This window comes from Rhinolophus sinicus, linkage group LG09, assembly GCF_036562045.2.
Source record: "Rhinolophus sinicus isolate RSC01 linkage group LG09, ASM3656204v1, whole genome shotgun sequence".
NCBI classification, from domain to species: Eukaryota; Metazoa; Chordata; class Mammalia; order Chiroptera; family Rhinolophidae; genus Rhinolophus; species Rhinolophus sinicus.
This window is the reverse complement of record NC_133758.1, coordinates 58,529,448-58,550,220: the sequence shown is the minus strand read 5'-3', so window position 1 is coordinate 58,550,220 and position 20,773 is coordinate 58,529,448. Positions and strand designations below refer to the sequence as shown.

Genomic DNA, 20,773 nt, shown 5'->3' with positions numbered 1-20,773 from the left:
TGCTGATGCCAAGGAAACAAGGAAAGTGCTGGCACCGCACTTGGCACATACTAAGAGCACTATCAGAATCAGTATTTGTATCACAATGCCCAGCATAGTAAGAGCCCCCAAAGTTGCTGTCTCCTTTCCTATGATTCATTTATACACAAAGGCCCCATACCCTTTACAGGAGGAAGAGGAGAAAGAATATTAGCGGCAATAGGGCAAAAACCAACAACCCCCCACCCCCAAATCCAGTGGTATCCATGAGCTCCTCACAGGTGTCTTTGGTGAGTGCCAGCCAATAGCCTGGAGCACTGTGTCCACCAACAGGCAGGAAATCCTAATTGTTTTAACCTGGCCTGGAAAGGTGGGCTCCTCCACAAACATCCTGCCGTATTCCACCAGACAAGCCAGGAGATACCTGAACAGGAGAACCTGGGCAGGCAGAGCTGTACATCTTCCCTAAGTCGTCAAGGTCCCAGGACACATTAACAACGAAACCCCAGCTTCCTATTTTCTAGGTAAATGAAATGCCACACTACCAAACGGACCAGAAGAACATATTCCAGGCATTCCAAATATTGCAGTAATAATCGGGAGTGGAGCTGACCTAGCAACCAGTGGAACCAGCATGCTGCTTTACCAAAAATAAACCCAAAAGATGCAGCCACTCTCAGAGCAACAGCCACCAGGGATTGAGAGCTGGCCTGATGCCAAGCCCTGGGCTTGGGACTTCACATCATTGGTTGCAAACTGACAATTAAAGATGTGCAGGCTTGGAAAAGGGTGTTGTTTAGCCAGCACGGTGCCTCTGAGAATATGAACATACTGCCAACACTTACAATTTGAGAGGGCACATAAAAATCTTTCTGACTGAGCAGATGTGACAGTACTGGGCCTGCACCAGACATGGCTGAGGAGCAACTGCCTTGAGAACAGCGATATATTCCCAATTTTACCCTGGTCCCCACAACTCCCTATTACCTGATATCCTGGCATTTATACTACCAGCCTGGCTCTTGATTGCATATGAGCTTCTGACTTCTATTTGATGTGTGTTAACTCGGACCATCACCACAACTCCCTGTGGAGGAGACTCTTCCATTTTAATGAAGAGAAATCTGAGGCCTGGTCATACAATAGTAAACAGCAGAGGCAGGGCTAGAACCCAGGGGTGTCTGACTTCAAAATTTCTGCTTTTTCTATTGCCAGCTGCCTCCTGAGTCTCACGGGAACTCTACAGCATTGTCGATGGGAAGGAGGAGGAGACCAGACAAGGTGCAAAAGCAAACTGCCAGTGTCCTCTAGGACACATCCAAAACTAGAGGTATTGTCCTTCAGGAAGGAGCAAAAGGGGCATTTATCACCACCTAAGGAAACCCAGGAGGAAAATTGGAAAGCCACATGCAAAAGAATGAAACTACACTACTATTTGACACCACACACAAAAATTAACTCAAAATGGATCAAAGACCTAGATATAAGACCTGAAACACTTAAATACATAGAAGAAAACAAAATGCACTAAACTTATGCACCTTGGTTTCAGAGGGGATTCTATGATCTTGATCCCAAAGGCAAGGGAAGCAAAAGCAAAAATAAATGCTAGGGGCCGGCCCGGTGGCTCAGGCGGTTAGAGCTCCATGCTCCTAACTCTGAAGGCTGCCGGTTTGATTCCCACATGGGCCAGTGGGCTCTTTACCACAAAGTTGCCAGTTCGATTCCTCGAGTCCCGCAAGGGATGGTGGGCAGCGCCGCCCCCTGCAACTAAGATTGAACATGGCACTTTGAGCTGAGCTGCCGCTGAGCTCCCAGATGGCTCAGTTGGTTGGAGTGCGTCCTCTCAACCACAGGGTGCTGGTTCGACTCCCGCAAGGGATGGTGGGCTGTGCCCCCTGCAACTAGAAATGGCGACTGGATCTGGAGCTGAGCTGCGCTCTCCACAACTAAGACTGAAAGGACAACAACTTGAAGCTGAACGGCACCCTCCACAACTAAGATTGAAAGGACAACAACTTGACTTGGGGAAAAAAAAGTCCCGGAAGTACACACTGTTCCCCAATAAAAGTCCTGTTCCCCTTAAAAAAAATAAAAAATAAATAAATAAAAATAAATGAATGGTACCATATCAAACTAAAAACTTCTGTACAGCAAAATAAACCATCAACAAAGCAAAAAGGTAACCAAATGAATGGGAGAAAATATTTGTAAACAATAACTCCAATAAGGGGTTAATATCCAAAAAATAAAAAACTTATACAACTCAACAACAATAACAAAAAACAAACAATCCAATTAAAAAATGGGCAGAGGTTCTGGACACTTCTCCCAAGAAAACATATAAACAGCCAACAGATATATGAAAAAATGCTCAACTTCACTAGCTATTAAGGAAATGCAAATCAAAACCACAATGAGATACCACCTCATATCTGTCAGAATGGCTATCATCAATAAGACAAGAAATAAGTGTAGAGAGGATATGGAGGTAAAGGAACCCTCATACACTGCTGGAGGGACTGTAAACTGGTATAACCACTATGCAAAACAGTATAGAGGTTCCTCAAACAATTAAGAATAGAACTACCATATAACCAAGCAATCCCCCTTCTGGGTATCTACCCCCCAAAATTGAAAACATTTATTCATAAAGATATATGTACTCCTATGTTCATTGCAGCAGTTTTCACAGTAGCCAAGATATGAAAACAACCCAAGTGTCCTTCGATAGATGACTAGATAAAGAAGATGCGGTGTATATATACAAAGGAATATATTCACCAATAAGAAAATATAAAATACTGCTATTTGCTGAGAAAGACAAATACCATATGATCTCTCTTACATGTGGAACCTAAAACAAAATAGATGAGCAAACAAAACAGAAACAGACTCACAGATACAGAGAAAAAATTGATGGTTGCTAGATGGGACAGAGTTTGGGGGATGGGTGAGACGGAAAAGAATTAGGAAGTACAAGTTGGTGGTACCAAAATACTCACGGGGATGTGCAATACAGTGTGGGGGATATAATCAATAATGTTGTAAAGACTATGTAGGTGTCAGATGGGCACTGGACTTACTGGGGGAGTCACTCCATAGATTATATAAAGGCCTAACCACTGCTCTGCGCAGTTGAAACTAACATAAAATAATATTGAATGTCAGCTATAATTAAATGTATATATAGTCAGGGGATGTAAAGTATAGCATAGGGAACAGTATTGTAATAGCTATGTACAATGTCAGAGGGGTGGTAGACTTAGGGGGTTATCACTTTGTGAGGGATATACATGTCTAATCACTATGTTGTTTTGTACACCTGAAACCAATAATAATAATAAAAAAGAAATACTGCCATTTGTGACAACATGGATGGATCTTAAGAATATCATACCAAAATAAGTCAGACAGAAAAGCATAAGAACTATATGATTTCATTCATACGTGGGACATAAAACAGAACGCAATAAATGAACAAACAAAACAAAGCACCGACTTATGCAGACAACAGTATGGTGGTTACCAGAGGGCAAGGGGAAGGGGGGGGGTTGGAGAGGTAAAGGGGGTCACATACATGGTGACGGAATGAAAATAAACTTTGGGTGATGAGCACACAATGCAATATACTAATGATATCATACAGAATTATACACTTGAAACTTATATAATCTTATTAATGAATGTCACCGCAATAAATTAAAAAGAAAAAAGAAACCCAGGAGAACAATGGGAACAATGTTAGTGGTGTAGAAACAGGGGATACAAGAAAGAAAGCCCAAGTATGAGACCAAGTTAAAAAATAAACAGCCATGGACAAAACAGCTGACAAACAGGTGCTGGACCCCCACCAAAAGGAAGAAAAGCCAAATCACAATAAATGCTGGAGACTTATAGCAAAACACCTACAGAGCTGAGAGAGGGCAGTGGTACAGAATGAGGTTTTCCGGCTGCGAAATCCTGGGTAAACTTCCTTCTCTGAGCCTCACTGTCCACATCTATAAATGGGGGAAATCACACAACAGTGACACAGAGACAGTGGGTCGCTGCCTAGATGAAACTAAAATGGGATCTCTTCCTTACACATTACACCTAAGTAAATTCCAAATGAATAAAAGTTTTAAACATAAAAATATAAAACTGGAAAAGTACTGCAAGAAAATACAACAGCATTTTTGTAATCTTAAAAGTAAAAAACACCTAGGCAAGATACAAAACCCAGAGACACGAAAAAAGAAAAAGGAAAGATGGACAAATTTAACAACATAAAAATCAAACATTTCTGCATAGAAAGAAAATGATAAAGGCGAAAGATGACTGGTGAAAAGAAGCTTAAAATGTACACTAACCACAAAGGACTACTTCCCTTAGTATTTAAAAAAACTTCTTCAAATTGATAATAAAAAGAGCAACAATCCATTCAAAAACAGAAACAGTGTCAACAGAGGGGTCTCACTCAACATTCACTGAGCCCCTCCTCCTCGCCAGGACCCCAGTGATGAGAACAGGTAACAGCCTCTACCCCTTACAAGAGGGGCTCACCAGCCAGTGAGGTAAGGCCAAAAGCACACACTACACCTAATATATGAATCTCACTGAAGGGGAGAAGATGATAAGTGTCCTGGAGAAAAACAGAGCAGGAAAAGAAGGCTCAGGAACGTATGGGAGGCAGGTGGGCTGCAATTTTAAATAGGATTGTCAGGATGGGCCTCAGTGAGGAGCCATTGGAGCCAGGACTCAGAGGAGAGAAGATGGCAGTTAACCAGAGCATTCCAGGCAAAGGGAGGGGCCAGTGCAAAGACACTACAGGATGTCGGGGTGTCAGACAATCAGCAAGGAGGCCAGGGTAGCTGGAGACAAGTCAGACAGAAAGTAGGAGCAAAGAAAAGAAATACAAATAGCTCAGACATAAGATGCCCTACCTCACCAATAACAAGAAAAACACAAATTGAAAAGAAACTACACTGAGATTCTAGTTTTCACCTAGTGGGTTGACAAAATAATCCCACCATAATAAAAGGAACTGATGAGCAGTAAATCCTTGCCCTACCAAGCCCTGCAGATTACACACAGATTCTGGGAACCCTCCCGGCAGCCCTGTAGAATGATCCCCATGTAGAGACGAGGAAACAAGATCAAAGGATTGGGATAAGCGGTTAGGATTCAAAGTCAAGCTGTGCAGCTCCAGAAGCCATGTCATCCCTCAAAACATTGGGTAACCCCTGCCACTAAGGGTGTGCAGAGATGGACAATCCTGTCCACTTAGGACATATCCTGGCAACACCTCTTTTGGAGGCCATTCTGGCAATAGCTATCAAAGGTGCCAACACACCCTGTGACCCAGCCACATCCCACATGCAAAGGCGGCACACATCACTGCACCTTGTTTGCAACAGCAATCATATGGGGCCAGCCTGACTGCCGGTCAAGAGGGAAGCAGTTAGTTACCTACGTTTCAGTTTATCCACATAACAGAATACTAAAAAGCACACTGTGGCTCTATAGTCCCTGAGTGGAACTCTTGCCAAAAGAGTGTGCACAGTATACTGCCGTTGCTACAGATTTTGCACAAGAAAACATATGCTTGAGATCACTGTCCTTGGAATTTTTACAAGAAACTGGTCATAGCACTTTGACTAGGGAAGTAAACTAAGTAAGCACAGCAGGGTGCAAGGAAGATCCACTTCTTCCTGTCTAACCTTTTAAGTTTGAACCATGTACATATATTACTAATTCAAAAGCTTTTTATTTTTTAAAGTGAAGCTTTACATCACTGGAAAACCAGTATTATTTACCATAAGTAAAAGAATTTTTTCAAAAGTACAAGAAAAATAAAACATTGCTACTAAATTCTAGCCAGACACCAGAGCTCGAAATGTTAAGAGAAGTATTAAAGCTCCGGGCACCAAAGACCTTCCCCTTAACAGAATTTGAGGATTTAAAGAACCCTGAAGATGGAATAAGTTCCTTATCGTGGTTAATATCCCTTAATGCCATAACTGCGCACACACGTAAAACTATCTCAGGCGCCATTCTCGGTGTGCATCTCTCCTGCTAGGAAACTGTGAAGAGGTTAGATTTGATCCTACAAGTTATGACAAGCCAACAAGTTATGGCTGCAGGCAGAAGAGAGATGGAGGCAGACACCCAATAGCGTCTGTTTAGAAGTCATGAAGATCTTCTGTTACTCACGTTTCATCCTCTGTACGACCAGTGAAGTGATTAGACTTGTCTTCACACCACAGTCAGCCACGGACAGGCTTGCTAGAAAGCGACTCCTAAGTCTGGATGCACCAAAACCAGACAACACACTTGAAGTCATTAAGGTAACGAAAGAGTGAAGGGCATATGGGCATTTTTTGTAGTACTGTAACTTTTCTGTAAGTTTGAAATTATTTCAAAATGAAAAAAAAAAAAAAAAAAAAAAGATGACTACACGGTCAGGGAGTGGGGAAAGGCGAAAAGAGAATTAACATTTGTTGCGAGTCTTGAGAATTAAGATGCACCATGCACACTATTTCAATTATCTTGACAACACTGCCCAGTAAGAAGGTATTTATTATTATTCACAGATGAAGAAACCAAGACTTGGAGAGATTTGAAGTGATCCTCCCACAGTCACATTGCTAGCACACTGTAGGTCTGAATTCAAACCCAGCCAAGCCCGTGCTGTCTCCAGAGCCCATGGACCTGTGTGCACCATGAGGCCCAGAGCAGAGGATGTGAAGGAGCTGCCCACATTCAGAGGTTGAGACCAGACGTTCCTGTCTGATGGACAAAGGAGCTCAGGTAGTTGTAAAAGAGAATTTCCTGAGAGGCACAGTTAGTAAAGGTGTGGATGGATAACTGGAGACAGGATTAAAGAAGTCTCCCCTGGAGGTCTTCAGAACAGTGCGTCCTGCCTCAGGAAGGGAGTATAAATTAAACCAGGTGCCCATCCCTACACCACCCTGTGACTGCTGCCATACCCATGGACAGTACCTTTACTAGTACTTACTCATGTACACTGAAATCAAGTTATTTTTGAACCCAAATACATTTATACTATAAAGAACGTTACACCAAAGTAAATACATTAAAATTTTCATAAGAAGTTAACTGTAAAGATAAAAGATAAAGACAAAACAATGGGAAACAACGTTATTAAATGCTAACTGGACACATGCTGCCTGCTGAAGCTTCCAGCCTGAGGCCGGCTCTCTGTTAAAAAGGGATCAGCAAGAGCCAGTAAAAGACTTATTAGCATTAAACTGAGTCTTTGTTTTTAACAAAATGGGAGCTTGGATGAGAATTAAGAGGCATGGTTCTAACCCTGTCAAGCAGCAGCAGTATTCGTCAGACACCATCCCTCATCACAGACGTGTGGCCCCCCCTGAGGAGGCACTGGGGTAAACACCACTCCCAGCGCCTCCTCAGGAGAGAAGCCAGGCAGGCCCAAGCAGCACAGGAAGAGCAGTGGGGTCCACGCCTCCAAAGGTCACAGAGCCAAAGTGGGTAGTGGCCACCACTGTCGCCCGTCCAGGTAGAGTCAGATGGTGGCTCCGCAGGGCCATAGGTTGTGAACCTCACCAGGCAGTTGCCTTTTGCTTCTTTAAGCTACTGTGTCATAGTCTATCTGGGATAATCTTTTTAGCTGACTTTGCACAACAGTACTACTCCTGTTCAAGAGCAGTGAAAAGGAGCAGAAAATGGAATTTGAAATGTAGAAATAAAATAATTGTGGGCCATGAGCTGTAATTTGATTTCATGCTTTACAAGGAAATGAAAGAAGGCTTCCTTAAAATGTATGGTTTCTGCTCTGTCCTCTCAACCCCCCTCCCCACTCCACTTTTTAACCATTTTAGGATTTCCTCTAGCACCGAAGAGAAAATAGGATTGTGGAAAATGTTCAGTTCTCAAGTGTCACTGCCACTCAGGGGCAAGCTCAACTTTAACGTGAACTTCCCATTCTGGGTAAGAGGAAATTCTTCAATTAATAAACCGGGTGTGCGGAGGCCAGTCTTTAAGGTTTAATCAATTTCATCTGTACTTAGGATAAAAAGACTGACTATTCTTTTTTCCCCCCTCATTTTCCTTCTTTAAAAAAATAATAAAATGAATGTTTTATTTTAAATTCTTTGAGGTTCATATCTCCTGTTTCAGGAAATATTGTCTATTTCATGTAGTGCGTATAAAAACTTCCCCCTTTTTCACTTTTGCTAAGAATCTTTTTTTCAAAAATAACTAAATTATCCTGGGCCCTCATATCATATACTGTAACAGCTTGGGAGATGATACAAATTATACAGGATTTTGGCAGATACCTCAGGAGTGGGGGAGGGAAACAGAAACAAATCACCAAATATGGATACAAGAACTTCTTCTGGACAAAACAGTAAGAGGTGGACAGGGGAACCTAAATTATTAAGAAAACCCATCCTAGAGCGACCTGAGCAAACTTCACAGTCAGTGATGTCTGAGAGTCCCAAACACACACCTCAGCTAGGAAAGAGACCCTGTCTGTGGACTGCCCAGTCCCTCACAGTTCCTTTAGCCAGGGGTGGGCACAAGAGAATGGCTCAGAATCTCTGAATAGCACCAGGGAGCACTCCCCAGCAGCACCAAATAAACTACAGGATTTGCCGATCAACCAGGAACAGGACTTTACAGGGGGACAGAGAATTCCTGAATCTTTGTCACACTGTCACTGGACACTCTGGGTCCACCCACATTCCTGAGCAGAGGCTGTGGTGAGACCTCTCATAGTAGAGAGTAAAGAGCACAAGCTTTGGGGAGGATCAGATCGGGTCTGAATCTCTGCTCCACTTACCAGCTGTCATGTTTTTCATAAAACACCTAAACGCTCTGGGTTGTTTCTTGATCTAGAAAATGGAGACGGGGGTTAGTCAAGTAGTTAGTGAAAACCACTACTAACCTTTTAGGAAGTTAGGTGATGCACCTAACACAGTGCTTGGAACAAAGAAGGTACCTGATCCATAGGAACAGAAGGGCCTGGCATTAGAGACCCATGCAAGTCAATGCCATCCCAGGTCTTCCCAATGCTTTTATCAAGGTGCCTTGGGAAAAACGCTACTTTTTAAGTCAATACTTTTCACTAAAACTCTGTAACTCGAGGACCCTCAATGTGATTGTGATTTCCATTGTGAAAATGAAGAAATTCTCATGGTTCACAAGAGTGGCTGCCAATTATCAAGGGTCTAAACTTTGCTGGCCACCGTGGCAGGCAACAGCCCAGTTATATATGAGAAATCTGAGGCTCAGAAGAGCTAGAAACAGTGTTCAGTACACAGTAAGTGCTCACTAAGTGAGAGAGAGGAGGTTAGAGAAGAAAGGATGGAGGTTAGGGAGGAAAGGAAAAAGGGGGAAATGGGGAGAGGAGAGGGAGGCAGAAAAGGAAAGAGGGAAGGAGGGGAGGGGAGGGGAAGGAAAGGAACAGTGCAATTCAGGACTGTACAACTCCCACAGCTAGAATATGGTGGAGCCAGGAGCCAAACCTGGGTTTGCCTGATCTGAGGCCCATCTTTGTTCCACCAGGTCTCCTCTTGAAGTGGCACCAAAGAGGATTTCTCTTGACGACAGTACCCTGCGATGCCAAAAGGAAACGCTGAAGGAAATTTCACCAGTAGTCCTTCCATTTCTAGAAGCTGGCTGGCCCCTGGGTTTCAGGGGACAAACATCTTCCCTTCCTATGGATAGGTGTGAGGAGAAATACCTGCAGATGTGCAGGTCACCATGAAAATGAGGGCCAGTGTGTGGGGAGAGAGCCACACAGGGAACACACTGGATGCCACTTCCACTTCCCCTACCTGCATGCCTAGTGAGACTTGGTCCCAGGGCTTTACCTACCTGAGCCCCAGTGTCTCCATCTGCAAGATGGGGATCATATATTCTTCACAGGACAGCATGGGGCTTACAGACCATACATGCAAACCTCACAACCCAGGGCCTAGCACACGGCAGGTACTTAATCATGGAAGTGATAATTATCAGTGTTCTTGGACCTGTGTTCCCATTCTCACAAATTCTACCAGTGGACAAAGGCCTGTCCTGAAATGGGGACAGTGAGCAGTGTTCCCAAACATAAAAGCCTACAGGGCCCAGTGGGCACCTGACCCGAGTAGGGTGGGCTAGGAGCAAGACAAGGTGTGAGACTATAGGGAACAAAAACTCCTGTACCAGGCTGTAGGAAACAGTCTCTCCTCAGCTCCAGCCCACGTTGCCAGACAGGAATGTGGGCTTGGAGTTGCCAGGTCTTCCAATTTTTCAAGAGAAGCCAAATATCTGTATTATTATATGAAATTTGCCAATTTTTAAATGTTGACAACCAATTCAAAAACATGTTTAAACTGTATGGCCCAAAAAAAACATGTCCGTGGTCCAAAGTGGACAGTGTGAGGTCTCTGGAGGGAATTTTCTCTAGGAAGGAAAGTTGGAAGAAACAGAATAAACATCCAGCTTCTTTGGCCAGTACCTGTTGGAATCAGAAAAGCACTCAGGACCAGTCTGCTGAGCTCTGGCAGTTTGATAGTCCCAAGCCCTCTTGCCCCTGACTGACATTTTGGCCTTGATAGGGATGGAAAAGATAGATGCCAGGAGGGGTTCACCCTCCAGGAACAGGACAGTGGGCTCTCTGGTGTCACCACACCCCCCAAGCACCACAGCAGAGGAGACCAGAGGCCATAGGCTTGGGGATCTGACAAACCTCACCTCAGACCTGGCCCCTGCTGGGCCACAGGATAAGCGCTGTCTCTCTGTCTCTCTGTCTCTCTCTCTGGCCTTGGCCTCTTCCAGGATGATGAAGAAGCAGTGCTGGCTCCCCAACCCCGTAACATACTGGACTGAGACCCTCATTGTGGCAACTTTGTGTAAAACCAGGAGTGACAAAAAAAGTGCCTACTTCACAGGACTTTCATGAGGATTGAAGTTGTTGTTGCATGTAAAAGCTCCAAACAGTGTCTGACATGTTATTTTCTCTCTGGTGGGGTTTCTTCCTCAAGTTTCAAGCATGGATCTCCATACCGAGTCTCAAAATACTTCTAGTAGCTAGAAAGTCTGATAATAACCTAAGACAATGATTTTCCTGGAAGAATGAAGCAGGAAAACCTCAGAGACACAAAGCTGGAATTTCCTCTCGGACAGAGTTCTTTCCTCACTGAGTCCTTGGTTAAGTCCTTTTCACAAGAAATCAGCATTGTCTTCATAGCTAATAATTAATGAGTGCTTTCTATGAGTTAAGCAACTATTCTAAATGCTTTGTGTGCATTAACTCATTTAATTCAATCCTAGGATGTCTGTAGTATCATCAGTACCCCCATTTTACAGAGGAATACATCAAGGCATAGAGAGGTTGTATCACCTGTCCAAGAATCAAAGAGTGTGTCCGCAGGCACGCTTGGCCCAGAGCTCCGGTTTCTGAAAGCACTACGTTACCCTGCGTGGAAGAGAGCGGACAATCTGGGCTCCCACCCAGGGACAGAGAGAAGGGTTGTGGGGTTGGGCCCCCAACTGCATCACCTTCTCTCTCCAGCCTCATCTACCACTCCCCATTCCTCACACTCCATGCTTTGGCAGGAATGACCTTTCTCATCTCCTCAACTAGCCATGATCTCTTCCACCCTAGGACTTTGGCATGTAGACATATGCCTGAAGCACTCTTCCCATTCTGATCTTTCTCCTGGTACTTCAGCCTTCAAATTTCAGCTTAGGTTTTCTGACTCTCCCTGGTATTTTCCCAGTTCTCCTTGGTCTGAACTGTGTCCCTCCCTCGGGGTCCCACAGTTCCCACACTGCCCTACGACACACCTAATCTGGGATTCACTGGTTCCCCTATAGCCTCACACACTGGGACAGGGATCTGGGCTTTTCCCCACAGGTTCCTCACATCCAGCAGCACAGAGCAGGTCCTTAATAAATACTCAGGGAGTGAATGAAAAGAACTAAGAGAGAGCAGAGTCAGCCTTCTAAATAACTGAAAATGTCCCCTCCATTAGCAATTAATGGATTCTTCCCTGTTCTTCGGTGGTGATGTCCTAGTATGCCAAAAAGGTACGTGTGCATGTTTAGAAACAGAGAGGAAGAAAAGTTGAGCAACCAAAGTAACCATGCCAAGGATAGGACGACATGCCATGAAGATCAGGGGGCCCAGGGCCTGCAGAGAGGGTCCAGGCTGTGTTCACTTGGACAGGACCACAAGCAAATCCCTACATGTCTACTGTACAGATTAAGAAACTGAGGCTCAGGGTGGTAAAGAAACCCATCCAAGTCCACACTGCTGGCAAGGGCAATGCTGGGACTCAGACGCAGATCTGTACAGCCCCTGGCCCCAAACCCCTTCTACCATCGTGGAAGTGAGCTCCATCCTTCACAAGGCGCTTGTGGCAGGAAAACCAGGGCCACTCCTGTTGACTCACACACTCTGGGTGTTTTAAAGAAACAATGGTTGTTGCTGTGACCTCAGACATAAACAGGCATTGTAGAAATGGGTCCCCAGGCCAGAGAGAGCCCTTCCTTGAAGCAAAAAAAGCAAGGTGGGGGCATTCTTGATGAACCACAGCTGAAGGTACTGGAAGGTCAAGGCCTATCCAGAGCCCCACCGAGTGGATGGTTCAGAGTTTGCAGTCAGAGTCAAAGAGAAGGGACTTAGGAAACTGTTTACTGGGAAGTAGGAGAAAAAAAGAAGGAAAGGGGGTGGGGAAATCTACCATAAAAAAATAAGTAAAATCAGCAGAATTCCTTCATGAAAAGGGTGGAATTAGCATATGGCCTCAGCTGCCAAGTGAGGCCATTGAAGCAAGCAATGTAAATGAGTTCAAGACACAATTAGACATTTTTCTGGATTGAGACAGAGGGGACTGAAGGAGGCATGGCAGGTCACATTTCAGACAGGCAGCAGGAACCCATTTCCCTGTGGAGCCCACCATGCAAGCCCTGAGCAAGTGACCACAGGGACAGCATGGATGGCAGGCCAAGCCAGCATCCCAGGCAAGTATGCCCACTTTGGAGGCTCTCCCTCCCCATTTACCCAAATGCCTCATTATAGTACCTGCAAAACAGCTATCCAGGCACTGAAATAAAAGTTTGATTCTGTGCCACTCTGTACTTGTGTATGCTGCCTCTGGGCTGGATCCCAGGCTTCAGAGATGAATCTGACCCAGTCCCTGCCCTCAAGGAGCTCACAGTCTCGTGGGGAGACGCACAGACCTGCAGTCAAGTACCTCAACACAGTCAAGTACATCAAAGATAAGAAATTTCTTCTAAGCAAACACACAAGAGGGGAATTCAGCAATTGGAGGCAGGGAGGAGGCCGGAAAGCTTAGGGAAGAGGCCATTCTGGGCAAAGGTCACAGCAGGAAGCCCTAGCTGCCAGCGCCTTGCCTCACAGAGGATGCTGAGCATGCAGGTCCCCAGGATCTTTGGGGAGAGTGTCAAGTCACCTCGAGCTTTGTGGAAAAGGACAGAATGACCAGGGGCGCCAACCACTGGCCTATGAACCAGATATGACTCAACTACAACACAGGACAGCTGTTCCCAATCTTCTCAAGAGCACAGCACATGTGGCCCACCCAAGGAACAGAAAAACACTGTCCCTTGTGAGGGACACAATTTATTAGGCCCCCTCTAGCCCAACTGGTTCTGATGCCTTCCTTTACGTGGCTTATGTACAGGCTGCCTCACTTCATCCAGCTTCCTGGGCCCTGTTTCCTCCAAGGTGAAATAAATGTTTACTCTAGTCACTCTAAAAGGACCACAAACATTTCCTTTGTGTTCTGAGCACACTCACTGGCACAGAGCATTTCCCGGCCCTCTGAGCTCCTCCTGCCTGATTCAAAGCAGGGTCCTGTCCTCCTGCATATCCCAATAGTCAGAATAACTTCTGCCAAGCTCTTGTGTCAATGAACTGGGTCTCTCAATTTAGAATGAGAAATAATCCTTAACACTCAGAGAAGAAGATGAGGTGCTTCCCCCTCAGCCCAACAACCTGTCTGTAAAGTGGCTTCACACCAGACCAGGTGAAAGAGTGACAGAACACGGGGCAAGTGCTAGGTACTGGCCTGTCCCTCCCTTCTTCTCTCCAAAGCCCTGTAAAAGTTGGATGCCTGGCCACCAGAGAGAGAAAAGGGATGCGTGAGGTCTTCCTCAGGGTGGGGAGGTTAGAGGAGGGCAGCGGCTGGTGCTGACTCAGTGCTCCACCCTCCTCCTTGGCAGAGAGAAATGGCATTCAGCTCCCATTTATAAACAACCAGCATGGTGCTGGGGACACTTATACCTTCGTTCACATAATCTTCACAACCCTGCAAAGTATAAGCACTGTAATTCCATCTTCCAAAGACAGAAGCTCAATGAGAGAGGTCAAGTCCCAAGACCAAAAGCACAGTGAGTGAGCGGCAGAGCCAAGAGCCCAAAGCCCGTGCTCCTCTATTACTCTGGAGAGCTCCCAGTAATCAGGGGTCCTCATTTTAGGGGGCCTTGCCACTATCCCTACCCCAGAAGGAGGTCCTTAAGAACAGATACAAAACCAAAGAAGAAAACCATACTGGCCCAGGACTGGGACTGGACTTGATAGAACAACCAGCTCTATCTTCTAGAGAAAAAACTTCTCTGTGCCAGGTGAGGCCTCCTGGGGCAGCACTCCTCTCCCAGCTGCAGCCCCTATATCCGTGGGCCAAAGCTTTAGGCTGAGGTTAGATGCTCCATCCTACTCAGGGTAAATGGTCCCAGGCAGCAAAGCATAGGGCATAAAACACAAAACTCAGAAAGAGAGGCGTGGGCTTGTGTCCCAACACTACTATTTGACCTGAGGAAGCCGATTCACTTCTCAGAACCTCAGGGTCCTCACCATTATCAAAGGCCTGGGGACACATGTGTCCCTCTAGCCTTTTTTTAGGGGGGAGAAGGCAGGAAGTAGGGGAGAATATTTTTTGAGAAAATTGGGGAAATTCTGAATATAATGGAGTATTAGATGATACCAAGGAATTATTAATACGTATTGTTGTGATAATGACATTGAGTTATTCAAGAAAATGTCTATTGTTTTAGAAATATATGCGTACGCATTAGGGGAAAAATGCCTTGAGATCTTATGAATTTGTTTTAAAATACTTCAGAAAAAAGAGGGAAAACAGTTGAAACAAACATGGCAAAGTCTTAGTAATTGTTCAATCTGCATGATGGGTATATGAGAGTTCATTCTTCTATTTTGGGTATGTTTGAAATTTTTCATTAAAACCAACAAACAAACTAAAACCTCCTTGAAGACAGACTCTAGCAACAAAGAGATGAGTCCCAACGAGGACCTGGGAATGAGGCAGCATGCATGGAAGAAGGGCTTAGGGGGCCAAAGACACCATGTAAACACAGAAACAAGTCTAAAGAACTGTGATGTTTATTCTTTCGTAAACTTATGTCCCTATTATATACCAACTGCATTTCTTAGAATTCTTGAAAGCATACATACATACTACGGACACCACAGATATACAAAGGATCATCCAAGAATACTATGAAGGACTCTATGCCACCAAATTCAACAACCGAGAAGAAATGGACAAGTTCTTAGAAACATATAGCCTTCCAAGGCTGAACCATGAAGAACTGGAAAATCTAAACAGACCGATCACCAGTAACGAAATTGAATCAGTCATCCAAAACCTTCCCAAAAGCAAAAGTCCGGGACCAGATGGCTTCACTAGTGAATTCTACCAAACCTTCAAAGAGGATCTAATACCAATCCTGCACAAACTCTTCCAAAAAATTGAAGAAGAGACAGTACTCCCTAACTCATTCTATGAGGCCAACATCACCCTGATACCAAAACCTGGTAAGGACAGCACAAAAAAAGAAAACTACAGACCAATATCTCTGATGAATACCGATGCAAAAATCCTAAATAAAATTCTAGCAAATCGAATACAACAATGCATTAAAAAGATTATTCATCACGACCAAGTGGGGTTCATCCCCGGAGCACAAGGATGGTTCAACATACGCAAATCCATCAATGTGATACATCACATAAACAAAATAAAGGACAAAAATCATATGATTATATCAATTGATGCAGAAAAAGCATTTGACAAGATACAACATCCATTTATGATTAAAACACTTAAGAAAAAGGCAAAGAAGGAAAATACCTTAACATAATAAAGGCCATATATGACAAGCCCTCTGCTAATCTCATAATTAATGGAGAAAAACTGAAGCCCTTTGCTCTACGTTCAGGAACACGACAGGGATGTCCCCTATCACCTCTGCTTTTCAACATAGTGTTGGAAGTCCTTGCCAGAGCAATCAGGCAAGAGAAAGAAATAAAAGGCATCCAAATTGGGAATGAAGAAGTTAAATTATCACTCTTTGCAGATGACATGATGCTATATATAGAAAACCCTAAAGACTCCACCAAAAAGCTATTAGAAACAATCAACGAATACAGTAAAGTTGCCGGCTACAAAATCAACGCACAAAAGTCCATTGCCTTCCTATATACTAACAATGAAATCTCAGAAAAAGAAATACCAAAAACAATTCCTTTTGCAATTGCAGCAAAAAGAATAAAATACCTAGGAATAAACTTAATCAAGGATGTGAAAGACATATATGCTGAAAACTATAAGACATTTTTGAAAGAAATTGAAGAAGACACAAAGAAATGGAAAGACATTCCGTGCTCATGGATTGGAAGAATCAACATAAGTTAAAATGGCCATATTACCCAAAGCAATATGCAGATTCAATGCAATCCCCATCAAAATCCCAATGGCATATTTTAAGGAAATAGAACAAAAAATCATTAGATTTGTTTGGAACCACAAAGACCCCGAATAGCCAAAGCAATTTTAAGAAAAAAGAACAATAATGGAGGTATCGCACTCCCTGACTTTGGCTTGTAGAAAAAAAATGGGCAGAGGACTTGAAGAGACATTTCTCCAAAGAGGACATACAAATGGCAAATAGACATGAAAAAATGCTCAACATCACTAATCATCAGAGAAATGCAAATCAAAACCACAATGAGATATCACCTCACCCCAGTCAGAATGGCTATCATCAACAAGACAAATAGTAACAAGTGCTGGAGAGGCTGTGGAGAAAAAGGAACCCTCATACACTGTTGGTGGGAATGCAGACTGGTGCAGCCGTTATGGAAGGCAGTGTGGAGGTTCCTCAAAAAACTACGAATAGAATTGCCATATGACCCAGCAATCCCTCTCCTGGGTATCTACCCAAAAAATCTGAAAACATTTAGAGATAAAGACACGTGTGCTCCAATGTTCATTGCAGCTTTGTTTACAGTGGCCAAGACATGGAAACAACCAAAATGTCCTTTGATAGATGAATGGATAAAGAAGTGGTGGTATATATACACAATGGAATACTATTCAAGTGATGAAAAGATGATATAGGAACGTTTGTGACAACATGGATGGATCTTGAGAGAGTAATGCTGAGCGAAACAAGTCAGACAGAAAAAGCAGAGAACCATGTGATTTCACTGATATGTGGTATATAAACCAAAAACAACAAAAGAACAAGACAAACAAATGAGAAACAGAAACTTATAGACACAGATAATAGTTTAGTGGTTGCCAGAGGGTAAGGGGGGTGAGGGGTGAGGGGTGGGGGGTGGGAGATGAGGGTAAGGGGGATCGAATATATGGTGATGGAAGGAGAACTGACTCTGGGTGGTGAACACACAATGGGATTTATAGATGATGTAATACAGAATTGTACACCTGAAATCTATGTAATCTTACTAACAATTGTCACCCCAATAAATTTAATAAAATAGAAAAAAAAAAAAATATATTACTTGGGGTGGTCGGATGGCTCAGTTGGTTAGAGTCCGAGCTCTGAACAACAGGATTGCTGGTTCGATTTCCACATGGGCCAGTGAGCTGCGCCCTCCACTAGATTGAAGAAAAGGAACCGCTGCTGATCTTCCGGAGGGGCAGCCGGATGGCTCAGTTGGTTAGAGCACAAGCTCTCGACAACAAGGTTGCTGGTTCAACTCCCACATGGGATGGTGGGCTGCAACCTCTGCAACTAAGATTGAAAACGGCGGCTGGACTTGGAGCTGAGCTGTGCCCTCCACAACTAGATTGAAGGACAACGACTTGGAGCTGTTGGGCCCTGGAGAAACACACTGTTCCCCAATATTCCCCAATTTAAAAAAAAGAAAAAAAAACTTAAATATATACGTGTGTGTGTGTGTGTGTGTGTGTGTGTGTGTGTGTGTATATATATATATATATTACTTGATATTCAGAACGGGTTTTAACTAAAATTTCACTGGGGAGGGCCGGCCTGGTGGCTCAGGCGGTTAGAGCTCCATGCTCCTAACTCCGAAGGCTGCCAGTTCGATTCCCACATGGGCCAGTGGGCTCTCAACCACAAGGTTGCCGGTTCAACTCCCACAAGGGATGGTGGGCTATGCCCCCTGCAACTAGCAACGGCAACTGGACCTGGAGCTGAGCTGCGCCCTCCACAACTAAGACTGAAAGAACAACAACTTGAAGCTGAACAGAACCCTCCATGACTAAGATTGAAAGGACAACAACTTGACTTGGAGAAAAGTCCTGGAAGTGCACACTGTTCCCCAATAAAGTCCTGTTCCCCTTCCCCAATAAAATAAAAAATAAAATAAAATAAAATAAAATAAAATAAAATAAAATTTCACTGGGGAGTCTCCAAATACTGGTTGTGATAAGAACCATTCAATACAGCAGGACAAGGATAAGAGACAAGAACCTTCACACAGATTGTTTGGCAACTTTAGCTGTCAGACCAGTTTCATTCTCTCCATCAGTATGCTGCCCAGAGGATCCTCAGTTTGTTTCCCTTGCCATCTAAAAAACACAACAAAGTTCTGGAAAAAACCACATGGTCCTTGAGTTCCAATGATGTTCCTCTACCAGATTACGCATAAAACCTAAATGTCACTGAAGAAGTGATTCTGATGATGTTAGAGATCATCGATTCCTGCCTGACAAATTCTGTTCACCACAATCCAAACCTGGTACATGTACTGCTTTACAAATGAGATCTCTTTGAATAATTTCTAACTCATCCATCATTTCAGGATATAATGCAAAATACCGACCTGGTGATCACCTTCTTTAGCTCAAGGCTGCTACAAGCTGGAACTGAGCTGTCAGTGCAACATATCATGGAAATCATCAAGCAAGGAGTTGTTGCACTGCCCAAAGACATGCTGAAGGAATTTCCAGAACTGAAATTCAAATATGTGGAAGAAGAGCAGCACAAGGAGTTTTTTATCCCCTATGTCTGGTCTCTGGTCTACAACTCAGCTGTAAGCCTGTACTGGAACCCACAGGATATCCACCTGTTCACAATGGATTCCGACTAGGGGACATTTCCCACCCCTGACCCCCCTCCAGCCAAGCAGCCCTTCTAGTTTTTTTTTTTTTTTTTTTTTTCTGGGGAACATAAGTAGACAGACTGCCTGGTATATCTTCTATTAAAGAGGATCACATAGGTATGTTTCTCTTGCACACTTGGATTCAGAGAACTGGTGACTGCTGGCAATAGATCACTCAACTTAGATTGTAGTGCAAAAAGTGTGGGGGATACACAACAGTAATAAATATAAAAACATGCTATTCAAAAAACAGAAAGAAAATAACTGTAGTAAAGAATAGAGGGGCCGGCCCGGTGGCTCAGGCGGTTAGAGCTCCATGCTCCTAACTCCGAAGGCTGCCAGTTCGATCCCACATGGGCCAGTGGGCTCTCAACCACAAGGCTGCCAGTTCAATTCCTCAAGTCCCACAAGGGATGGTGGGCAGCGCTCCATGCAACTAAGATTGAACATGGCACCTTGAGCTGAGCTGCCACTGAGCTCCCGGATGGCTCAGTTGGCTGGAGCGTGTCCTCTCAACCACAAGGTTGCTGGTTTGATTCCTCGAGTCCCGCAAGGGATGGTGGGCAGCACCCCCTGCAACTAAAATTGAACACGGCACCTTGAGCTGAGCTGCCGCTGAGCTCCCGGATGGCTCAGTTGGTTGGAGTGCGGGCTCTCAACCAAAAGGTTGCCGGTTCGACTCCCGCAAGGGATGGTAGGCTGTGCCCCCTGCAACTAGAAAACGGCAACTAGAAAACGGCAACTGGACCTGGAGCTGAGCTGCGCCCTCCACAACTAAGACTGAAAGGACAACAACTTGACTTGAAAAAAAGGCCTGGAAGTACACACTGTTCCCCAATAAAGTCCTGTTCCCCTTCCCCAATAAAATCTTTAAAAAAAAAAAAACAACGAATAGAGCAAGGAAACACAGAAAATTTTTTAAACAATAGAACAAGATGAGAAAAGACAAAATGTTTAATAATGGCATTGTAAAGGGAATAAATTAACCTATTGAAAGAATGAATTTTTCAAAATACAATCCTATTTTGATGGCTTTGGTTGAGTGGCAGCTTTTGAAATGATTTCCTGTCTCTGTTTTTCCTTAGCTATGTTTTCTGATTTCCCCACAAGGTGCGTGTGTGCACGTACACACATATATGTGCACATCGTCAATGGGCCAGGCATTAAATCAGGGTCTAAGCACTATACAAAAATTATCATACAACAACCCTATGTTACTGTTATTAAATTTTTCATTTTATAGATGAGGATACTGAGACACAGATCAACCTTTCATTCTTAGTCAGCTAATAAAAGCATAATTTTGTATGTAAACTTTAGAAAGTAAATGGTGAGTTAGTGTCAGACTCCACAAGTTCAGGGAAAGATCCCCAACTTGTGGACTGCCCTCCCTTCAGCCAGCTCCAAGTTCAG

General features: G+C 44.0%; 1 protein-coding gene and 1 pseudogene across 4 annotated transcripts in view; one reads left to right on the top strand and one right to left on the bottom strand.

Moving 5' to 3' along the window:
* Window positions 1–20,773, bottom strand: part of EEFSEC (eukaryotic elongation factor, selenocysteine-tRNA specific) — a 292,225-nt gene that overhangs the window by 201,861 nt on the left and 69,591 nt on the right. The gene's annotated exons all lie outside the window — the stretch shown is intronic.
* LOC109438670 (dymeclin) lies at window positions 18,238–19,348 on the top strand (annotated as a pseudogene).